General features: G+C 37.9%; 1 protein-coding gene across 3 annotated transcripts in view; it reads right to left on the bottom strand.

The window, feature by feature from the left end:
• LOC149172507 (calcium-dependent lipid-binding family protein) overlaps positions 1–10,879 on the bottom strand; it is a 473,345-nt gene that overhangs the window by 94,168 nt on the left and 368,298 nt on the right. The gene's annotated exons all lie outside the window — the stretch shown is intronic.

Genomic DNA, 10,879 nt, shown 5'->3' with positions numbered 1-10,879 from the left:
GAGACAGCACAGGCCCAAGAAGGGCTGATGCAGAGACCGTAGGAGCTGACGCAGAGGACGCAGAGGGTCGTAGAGGCTGACGTAGAGGATGCAGAGGGCTTCAGAGGCAGCGCTGGGAGATTCTGTGGGGCAGACTGGGAGCAGATCAGCAGATCCTAACCCGGGAGAGGAAGACACAAATCCTGAAGGAGTGACACAGTTCCAGAGCAGTGCTTGGAGCAGCTTTCACTATCCAGCATAGGGAATTGTCGTAGTCGCTGTGGGGTTTGATCATCCAATTGCTGATTTGCTGAAATATCTATCTCCGAATAGAGGTACTCCTACCTAGGATATTCTTTGTTGGTGAGCCATTTATGGAACCCAAGTTGTATTCACGAAATTTGCTTAATAATACAGACCCTCTATATGTTGCAACGGTTTTCCCGAATTGAGTTTTTTCAGGGACGATTGTCCAAAAATAATGGTGTCCCTTATGTTATTGTCTCATTTTATTTCAATGCATGATCTGTATATTTGTGAAGGTTACAATAGTGTTTACTTCAATGTTTATGCAATTAAATAACTTGTTAATTTAAAGAACAAGTAGGAGATTATAAGCCAGTTATTGCAGTGGGGGTTTCTAATACGTTAGATTCAAAAATTTTCACTCTATGGTCATCGAAATCCTCAAAACCCTAGGCCTTGAGCCTTCTTTCCTGGGGCTTTTCCTAGAGAGCAATTTTCTTCTTAGAAACTTTGTACCTTTATTGCACCTCTCTTGAATGAGCCCTAGAATGATCACCTTATACTTCAGCCCTTGAATACCTTTCATAGGTGATCCTATCCTACTAGGACTCCTCCCATCTGTGAAAGTCCGTAAATAGCAGGGGGCCTTGGCTCTGGTGATAGTGGGCCATTGCCCCATTGTTAGCACTTAGTATAGCTTCTTGTCTTGTTGGGTTCCCTCTCTAAGGCCTGTTAGATTTTGTGGTAACATTTTGGCGTTGTTGCTAGGGAAACGATACGACAATACCAATCATTATTTGGCAACTCCATTGGAAGAACAAAGCCCTTGTTTTTCATTGAACCTCAAAGGCAATGCTTTTAGGGTGTAGCAAGCATCTCTCAAGGCCTTTTTGAATTCATCCTAGCAACTCCCCTTTTGTTTGTTATGTGAAATTGGAGGAAATGGCCCCTTAGGACTGCATGATATTCACATTTCTGAATTCCTACATATAGAAGAAGACAAATCGGACATTGGTCATCATTTTGATAATGATTTAATACATCAAACTAATGATAACCATATCTTTCCTTCATATTCTTCATCATATCACTCCTAAGATGTTTCTAAGGATAATGATGAGAATGATATGTCGAAGGTAACACTTGAAAGGCAGTTCATGAGCGTGATCGTTGGATCCTCCCAGTTTACAAGAAAGGATTTGACAGTGCAAGTTGGATTCATTCCCTTCATCCATGACTCCCTTCCATGATGTATTGTTTTCTTATTTTCCCACCTCCCACCCGTGTGATTCATCATGCCAATCTTGCCAAGAAGGATGTGATATTTGGTTGCCCATCTCTTGATTGCTTATAGGGCGAGATTTGTTACATTGATCTAATAATGTGTCTGTTACATTGGTTGTATAACTATACTGAGCATGCATGATAGTGTAGGTGCATTGCATATTATGTTTGCATAGCTAACATCATCATATCATGTTCTCATGTTAGAATAGTTGCATTTAGATTAGACTCGCATTTTAGTATAGATTTATTTTTTTGTATGGATTTTTATTTTCATGAAAAACATGGGCGATAACATACGCCTAGTGTACCGGCTTCCAAAAGTTGTATTGTGATGTGCAAGATACAAATCTGTGATCCAGGAGATTGTTGGAGTTCTCATGAACTCCCTGTTCGAGTGCATGGATCATGTGCTCTACTGTGGACTCATGTCCTAGTTGGAGCCAGATGTTACACAACAAAAGTGGGTATCACTAGGAGAACTTTTCTCCTATTCATCTGCCAACGGGTGGCCAACATCCCTTGACAGCTACCTTATAGCCAATGTGATGTGCCACTTTATCTTTGCCACTTGCATCAGTTATATGTTTCCTCGCCCATTTATCAAGAGAAGATGTTAGAAGGTGGGCAATTTGATCCAAAAGGTATGTTATTCATTGTGCAATCAGGTGCTTATGCTTGTTTTTCATTTGGGCATTTGGCATGGATTAGTGGGTGACTTGGAAGAAGGAATGTTTTGATAGTGATTTTGTTCCCTCACCTTAATTGTGGAGTTAATCTTCAATCCTAGTCTAGTGGGACCTCATCTATTGGCCCATGGATTTAGGAAGGGCACTACTTGGGAAACCACGATTTCAGTAGCATGGTCCTGTTTTCAAAATCCATATTTTTTACTTCTACACATTACAAGCCCTGTACATCATCTCCCTTCTTTGGGTCCATGGGGCACTGGCACACCCCCTCCCCTTGTCCACATATATGGGTCGGGCCTAGAAATGTTGCGCCGGAGGTTGATACAACTAAAATAAAGTTAAAAGCATATCATGGGCACAAGCAAGAAACAAAAGAAGGAAATTATAAAATGCAAAAGAATGGTTAGGACATTTACATTATCATGTGGGCAAAAGCCAAGCATGAGCTCCACCCCTTATCATTATGGCCATCACCCGGTTTCTGGGGCCAATGTTGCCCTATCACATCATTAAAAGGAACCCTTGCACATCCCAACCCCTAGAGGGCAATGAACTGCTCCACCTTCAATGGGGTAAACCACTGCAAAACATCATTCACAGCATGCTCTCATTTCACTAGAGCTTCGAGTAGTAACACAAAGAAAAATCAAGAAAAGGAAATAAGAGGGATGGAAAAAAAATGGTCGCGATAACTCATGCATCTACGACTGCTTCCTCCTTACATCTATATACCCAATATGTGGACCTCCTTATCATTGTCACCCCTTTGGTCCACGGCATATGGCTTTGAGACCCCTTTATCCCTATTTCGTCCCATCATTACTCACATGCCACCTATTGATTAAAGCATGTACCAAGGACTTGTTTTTCCCCTTAGGGGTTAGGAAAACCTAATAGGATAATTTATTGGCCACTCCTACCTAACGAGGTATCACTATTTTGAGATCAAAGCACCATATTTGGAAGGGAAGCACCATATGAAGTGTCAATTTTCCCTTGATTACGAAGCGTGGTTCACTTGGATACACAAATCATTATTGTACATAATGGTGAAGATGCAACACTGAACATTGTTACGAATATAAATTATATAAAATAAAATAAAAATAAAAATGTAAATATTAAATAATCAAATATTGATTATGTTAAATAGTCATTAAGTTAAATGAAAAGGCATGTCTAAAAGGACATGTCCAGACATGAAAGGACACCTAACTAGATATAAATGTGAGTCCTCATTTGTAACATTGACTGTCACTTGTACATTTTTATATATAATAAATTATTATTACGAATACCTTTTGTGTATTTTTACATTGAAGTCAACAGGCTATAAGTTTTGTTGCTTCAATGGTATCAGAGCCATGCTGCACAATATAACCATGCGAGTCCTTGAACATTGTTCACCGCACAATAGGCCATTATGTTTACGTCCTAAATTCATTGCGCAGTTTAGCAAAATTCAAGAAAAACCTCAGCACTGTGAAAAATCATATGCAAAAGTTAAAGCATGTCTAAAGGAAATCGATAATAAGGAAGATGATTGTGACAGTGAAGAAAAGAACAAGTTGAAGCAAGAGAAGAAGATTTTGATCAGAATAATAATAATGAAGATGAAGATGGGGTGGATGAGGACTATCTTGAGAAACAAGAAGATGAACAATATCATAACAATGAGGAAGATGTTTTAGAAGCCATTGATGATGATGAAGAGAAAAATGTGGAAGAAGAAAAAAAATCATGTTAAGGCGCAGAGAGATATTTTGGAGGGTCTCAAGCTCGAATTGTAATCTCACAGAATACAACACATCTAAGGGAAGTGTTGGAGGAAGTGTCACGTCCGACCATCCTTGAAGCTTCATGTGAGAGTGGGCAAGGGCTACATGAGACATGTAGAACTGATAACTCGAGTGAACAACAGCAAATAAAATGTCTTCTTAGAAGTGTTGGCATTGCAATATCCCTGGACCACACTAATTGGTTTCGTAGTGGAGTTGATGATGCAAGGACTAAAGCTTCAGACAGATCTATGGTGTTGAATTTTATTCAATCACATCCTGCAGACTATGTGACTTCAAAGTTACAGGAAATATTGCGGTTAATGAGGCACAAAAAATTTTCAGCTGGTTTTAAATGTCGTTGGAACTCCAGCAACTCCCAAAACTCCAAGGAAATATGCTTTACCCAAGATTTTTGTTAATGTTGCAGAAGAACCTGAAGAAGAAAGTGATTATGGTGGGGATGTCTTTTGTAGGGTTCAACAGCAAGCCTCTTGTTGCTAGATTTCCATGTCACTGTTGACCACTCTCACGATAATGGAGACGTGTCGATGAATGTGTGCAATCCTTATACACGAACCTCTCTCAGACTTCCAAGAATGTCAAGGATAACTACCCTCGTCGAGAGATGCATCGTGGTTGACGAGCATGACGTCATTAATAACAGTGTCCAGCCACTAGGGTCTTACAAAGTGGTGGCATTCAGATGGGTCTGTGGTGGAAGTGCTCACAAGTATGTGGAAATCTACGATTCCAGTCGAAAAAGATAGAGGACAGCGGGAACCCTTGAGATCAAAATAATTACAACAACTCAGCGAATGTATCGAGCATCATGCCATATGGTTTACTGCAACGGTTCATTCTACCTTTTGGGGCAGGCTCGTGGGGTGCCTCTGGGCATTGTGGGTTTCACAACCCTGTCAAACGTAGGTGGATGACACACTCAGCTGCCCATGCTTCTTGCACCCTTCCCAAAATTGGCACTTGGTCGAGGCACTGTTGTGTTATGGACTCAACTGCTCACCTGCGGAATAATCACAACAATTGCAGTAAAAAATTCATGTGATGAAATGGGCAAGTGTAAGGAATTTTGTGAACTTAATGAGAACTTAATCGAGGATAGCGTTAGTGTTGCTGGTATCAAAGCCACAAAGACACGATTCAAAGACTTGATTCAGCCTTGCCGTCAGCAGGAGTTAACAAGTTGACAATCAACAAGTCCGCTCAATCCAGCTGGAGAGACCCGATTCAACCTCGCCATCAGCAGGAGTTAACAAGCGGCATAAGGTGTGATCGTTCGGTCAACTAGCCTTGGACGCCAGTTAGTGTGTTTTAAAAAAAACTATATGAAATATGGTCATAATTACATAAGCATGGTTCGATAGACGTGGTTGTACACCTTTCTCAACACACAACTATAAAATTAAATTAACATAATTTAATTAATTAAATTATTTAATAGATAAATAAATCAATCAGTATTAAAAAAAGAGGAGAGATAGAGAAACCCTAGATTTAAGACAACATAAAAATATAGATAAACCCCAGTTTCAAGATAGCATTACCGAAGAATTCTACATGCTAAGGTACCAGTAACGAATTACATATGTTATGAATATAAATTATATAAAAAAAAATAAGATGTAAATGTAAATATTAAATAATTAAATATTGATTATGTTAAATAGTCATTAATTTAAATGAAAAGGCATGTCTAAAAAGACATGTCTAGTCATGAAAGGACAACTGCCTAGGTATAAATGTGGGTCCTTATTGTAACATTCACCATCATTTGTACATTTTTATATATAATAAGTTATTAATACAAATATCTTTCTTGTATTTTTACATTAATGTCAACATGCTATAAGTTTTGTTGCTTCATACATTATGTGCAATTGGCAAGTGGTTTCATCATGGTTTGGGCAATTTAACTAGGGCCCCGATCCACTAGAGGAGCATTATGACACCCCACAGGTGAACTGTTGAGATCCATGGGACTCCTATGACTTGCAAAGCATCAACCAATAGACACCAACAACACCCTAGCAGCATGAGTATTGCCCCACATTATTCATGGGATGATGCACTTGGAGAAGCGTATCCCCGACAAGCTTCATAGTGTACACAGGTTTTGGCAGTTGATCTGAGGCCCATATGAGGTTTGTCTCACCCCTTGATGTTGATTTTGGGTAGCATCGAATGTGCTCCAGCTCCGAAATTTTGTGGAGGGGCTAGAATACATGAGATCTCTAGAACCCACAAGTCGTTTGGAGAAATTCCACCTGAATGAGGAGTTACTAAAATAATTAATAGTTTTAATGGGTTCCTAAGTTTAAACTTAGGAAAATGATGTTAGATGATCCAAAAATACAATTTTATCATAGGTTATAAAATTAGAATAAAATAATTATTAATTTAAGATATTAAATTAATAATTATTATTCTAGAATGTTTAATTATTTAATGGAGACTTTTAGAATTAGCATATTGTTGTAACTAGATATGACTCTCCAAATGTGTCGTTTCTTAGGCTCTATTTTAGGAGATTAGTTAGCTAGTTGGTTTGAATAGCATTTATTGTAAATGGACACTTGTTATTTAATAAGTGATCCATAATTAGAGGTAGTTAGGACATGGAGCTTATATATAGCTCATTGCAAGAGTGTTTGTGTTGTTCGGGTGTAAACTCTTGCAAAATCAATTATGTAATTTTTTTTCTGATTAATAAAATTACGTGTCTGAGGACACTTCTGCCATTATTGTGGTATCAGAGCTCCAGTAATGCTGCAGTGGATGTGAGGAGGAGATTCCAGCTGTACAAATTTTTGGAAAACTCCATTGAATTGTTCAGTGAATGTTGGGTAAGAAATTTGTCAAATTTTTGTTTAAAAGAGAAGAAATTTTATTATTTTATTGATTTTAGATTTTGAAATCTGAAAATCAATTTTTTGAATTATAATCAAAATCGTTGGGTCTTGAATTTCTATTATTTTCTCGGCTTCAACTTCTGCCAAACTTCTGCCTCGTCAAATACCACATATTTTACATCTCGAACAAATGTTGTGCGGCGCCATCTCCTGGGATCAAAAGCAATGGGTTTATTGTTAAATGGCCTTGTCCAGCACGAATTGGAGATTACGTTCTCTGCGTAGAAGTTTGAATTCTATTGGTACTGTGTGACTGAGGGATGATCAGCGCAAGGAGGGCTGAATCACAAGCGGTCTTTTGTATCAACCTTTGAGAATTCGATTTCCAGCATGGGCAATTGATTGGCGCAGTTCAATTAAAAACTAAGAAATTTGTTTAAATATCATTGCAGAGTAATAGTGTTGGGTGCAGCATATTTGAGAAGCTACAGCGTGGAGTTAAATTCAAGGTATGAACCAGCATCGTTTACCAGATTAAATGAATGCGTTGAAGATGTATGAGACTGTGTTAATTGAAGACTGATGCAGAAGTTATTGACATTAATGTTATGAGGGCGTTGTAGCTGACAGCGAATAGATCGATTTAAAAGGTGGAACAGCATAGCGCTATAATTGTATGGATGGTGTTATGTTAAATGGTCGATGTGTGAAGATGCAGGTCTGCATTTGAATACAGTGATTCGATTCAAAGGCGAATTGTAATGGGAGCAGAGGTACTTTAATGGGGTTTAAATGTTGAAAGAAATGTATAGTGATAACAATGCTGCCTGTTCGCAGGTCTAAACAGTCTATGATGAATCAGAAGGAGATAAAAAAAACAATTGTGGTATAAATGAAGAATTCACAGCGTTGGGGAAAGTGTTGACTGGAAATCAATTTGAATGCGGATAAAAATAAAGGGTGCAGAAATCAAAAGGCATTACCACTTTTGCAAGAAATTTACGGGGATAGCATGTGCAAGGTCTACAAAATAAATGAGAAAGCTAGCAAACCCAATGTCAAGCCAGTGTGAGCCAGCCTACCAGCAACACGCCAGCATGCCAGCAATAAGAAATATTTTTTAATTTTGTAACATTAATGGAGTGATAAGGTTTTTGGGTTGTTTGTAATTTTTTTTTGGAGAGATAAGGAATATTATATTTTTGGGGAGATTTGGTGATTTTTTTAATTTTGGGAATTTATTGTTTGTGGAGTAATAAGGTGTTTTGTAAATTTTTGGAGTAATAAGGAGTTTTATTTGTAATTTGTAAATTGGAGAGATAAGGTGTGTTGGGCAATTTGTTTTTAAGAAGTTCTTTGGTATCATCACATTGTAACTCAAAGTAATTTTACTTTGAGGGGGGGTAATTTCTTTTTTTTACCATATTGTGCAAAAGCACCATTGTAAAAAGTCAAATTCTGAAAGTTGCCTTGTAAAAATTTGAGATATTGACTAGAGCCAAGTGCAAAGCTCAGTCAATTTTCTCCTGTTTTGACGACTATTCGAGGGTCAAGGCCAAGCCCCGATAGATCGTGTTGTTTTTGCGTGGTGTGTTGTGTTGACTATCTTGTCATTTCTGTTCTGATTCTTGGTGCGACGCTTCAACGCTAAAATGTCTAAGTTGATTAATTTGTTTTCTGATTTTGACAAACTTGAAGGCACCAAATCTTATAAAACATGGCATCATCTCATCGAAAGCACACTCATTTACAATGAATTATGGCAGGCAATATGTGATGGAGATGTTAAGCCGCATAAACCCACATATGCAGCTACACTAGCAAAATGGGAAATCAAGAATGCTAAAGCCTTAGCTCTTATTAAATCGTCTGTGAATGATGAAATGTATGTCCATATAGAAAATGCTTTAGATGCATGGACTGCTTTGAAAACTTTTAAAGACCTCTTTGATACTCAGCCTAAATCAAAGAAAGTCGATCTACAATTAAAATTGTTGCAACAAAAATTAACTGAAGGCGGTGATGTTCTTGAATATATCTCAAGACTTAAGAATATCAGGCAAGAAATTATTAATGCTGGTTTTCCCGCAATTGATGATAGCTTTATGGTCACAATTGTAATTGTTGGGCTTCCTTCTTCCTATACGCATTTTTTGGAGACTCTACAAGTAACTGGGAAATTAGAGAAATTAAAGTTTGATGAACTCTGTGAAATGTTAACTCAACATGATAAAACTTTTGGGAAGAAGAAGAAAGTTGGTGAAGATGTTTTTCTCACAGAGGCCAGCACTAGTAAGTCATCAGCCAATAGTTCTCGAGGCAGAGGCAGATGGAATCAGAATCAAGCAGCACATAATCGGGGTCGAAGCCAAAGCAGAGGCAACAATTTTAACAGAGGAGGAAGAAATAATTTTCAAGGTAGAGGAAACAACCAAGGAAGAGGCAATTTTCAAGAACAAGGATATAATAATCAAGGTAGAGGACAATCTCAAAATAGAAGTCAAAGCAGAGGCAGAGGACAATCTACAGGAAGAGGAAGAGACTTAAGTCAAATTGTGTGTCGAAGATGTAACAAAGTTGGCCATTATGCTGAAGATTGTCGAACATCACTTAATAAAATTCCCAAGTTTCAGCAGCATTCAGCACAATTTGCAAATGATCAAGATGAAGATAACTCAGAATATGTTTTTACTTCCTCACCAGCATCACAACTTTCATCCCATCTTAGAAGTGACTATGAAGATGCCTGGATCTTGGATTCCGGGGCAACTCAACACATGACTTGTCGACGTGATTTTTTCTGGAATTTTCAAGATTGCCAACTTAATTCCATTTTTCTTGCTGATGATACAAAACATACTCCTTATGGAAAAGGAGTAGTAAAATTTTTTCTCCCTGGTATTGGAGAAAAAATGATTTCCAATGTATGGTATGTACCCAGTTTCAAGAAAAATTTGCTCTCTTTAGTCACGATTCGACAAGCAGGACATCAGGTGATTATGGGAGATGGTTTAGTGAAGATTAATTCAATAAAACAGAACTTGAAAACAGTCATGACAGGTTATGAAGATGGAAAACTGTTACGGATGAAAGGGACAGTTATTCCAAGGCATTCTGATTTTGCAGGGGCAGTGACTACAGGTATTTCACCTATACGACTATGGCATGTAAGATATGGACATTTGAATTTTGAGTCTTTCTCAATTGCAGAAACAAGGAATGGTTAAAGGACTTCCCACATTCAAAAGGGAAAATGCAAAATGTGAAGCTTGCATTTATGGCAAACAAAATCGAGAAAGTTTTCCAACAAGTTCATGGCGTGCAAACAGGGGGCTACAACTAGTTCACAGTGATGTTTGTGGTCCACTACAAACTTCATTTGGTGGTTGCAAATATTTCTTACTATTCATTGATGATTTCAGCAGAATGACTTGGGTTTACTTCTTGAAGAACAAGTCAGAAGCATTTGATAAGTTTAAAATTTTTCGCCAACTTGTTGAAAATAAAGTCAAAGAAAAGATAGGTACTCTCAGGACAGATAATGGGGGAGAATTCACTTCAAATGAATTCAAAACTTATTGCAGTGAAAATGGCATCAGACGACATCTTACTAATGTTTACACTCTGTTAGTGTCAGTCTTTCCAGCCTTCCTTCAGTGATCAAACATGCTCTTACAAGGTGATTTTGAAGTGTCAAGGTCAAATTTTGTCATTTCAAAGAGTTTTCAAGCAAAATTTGGTCACTAGGCATTAGGTCTAGGGTTTTCTTTAACTCCTAAAGTTGTCCAGATGTCAGTCCATGTCATCATTCAGCTGAGTCTATCATCATTCATAGGGTTGTCATTATCATCTCAGTGTCTAATGAGTCATTGTACACCTTGTTCATGCTTCAATTGCGCCTAGGTAAGGTCATTTCCCTCTCCTAGGGTTTTGAAGGCAATTTCTCTTGGACTGTCAAATCATTGGCAAAACTTGTATCCAGATGTTCATACACCTTCCCCTATCCTTAAAGTACCTTATCAAACACTTC

The sequence above is a fragment of the Pinus tabuliformis genome, chromosome 4_2 (assembly GCF_031772625.1).
Source record: "Pinus tabuliformis cultivar Carrire ecotype Pingquan chromosome 4_2, CPIR1, whole genome shotgun sequence".
NCBI lineage: Eukaryota > Viridiplantae > Streptophyta > Pinopsida > Pinales > Pinaceae > Pinus > Pinus tabuliformis.
This window is presented reverse-complemented; position numbering and strand designations above follow the sequence as displayed.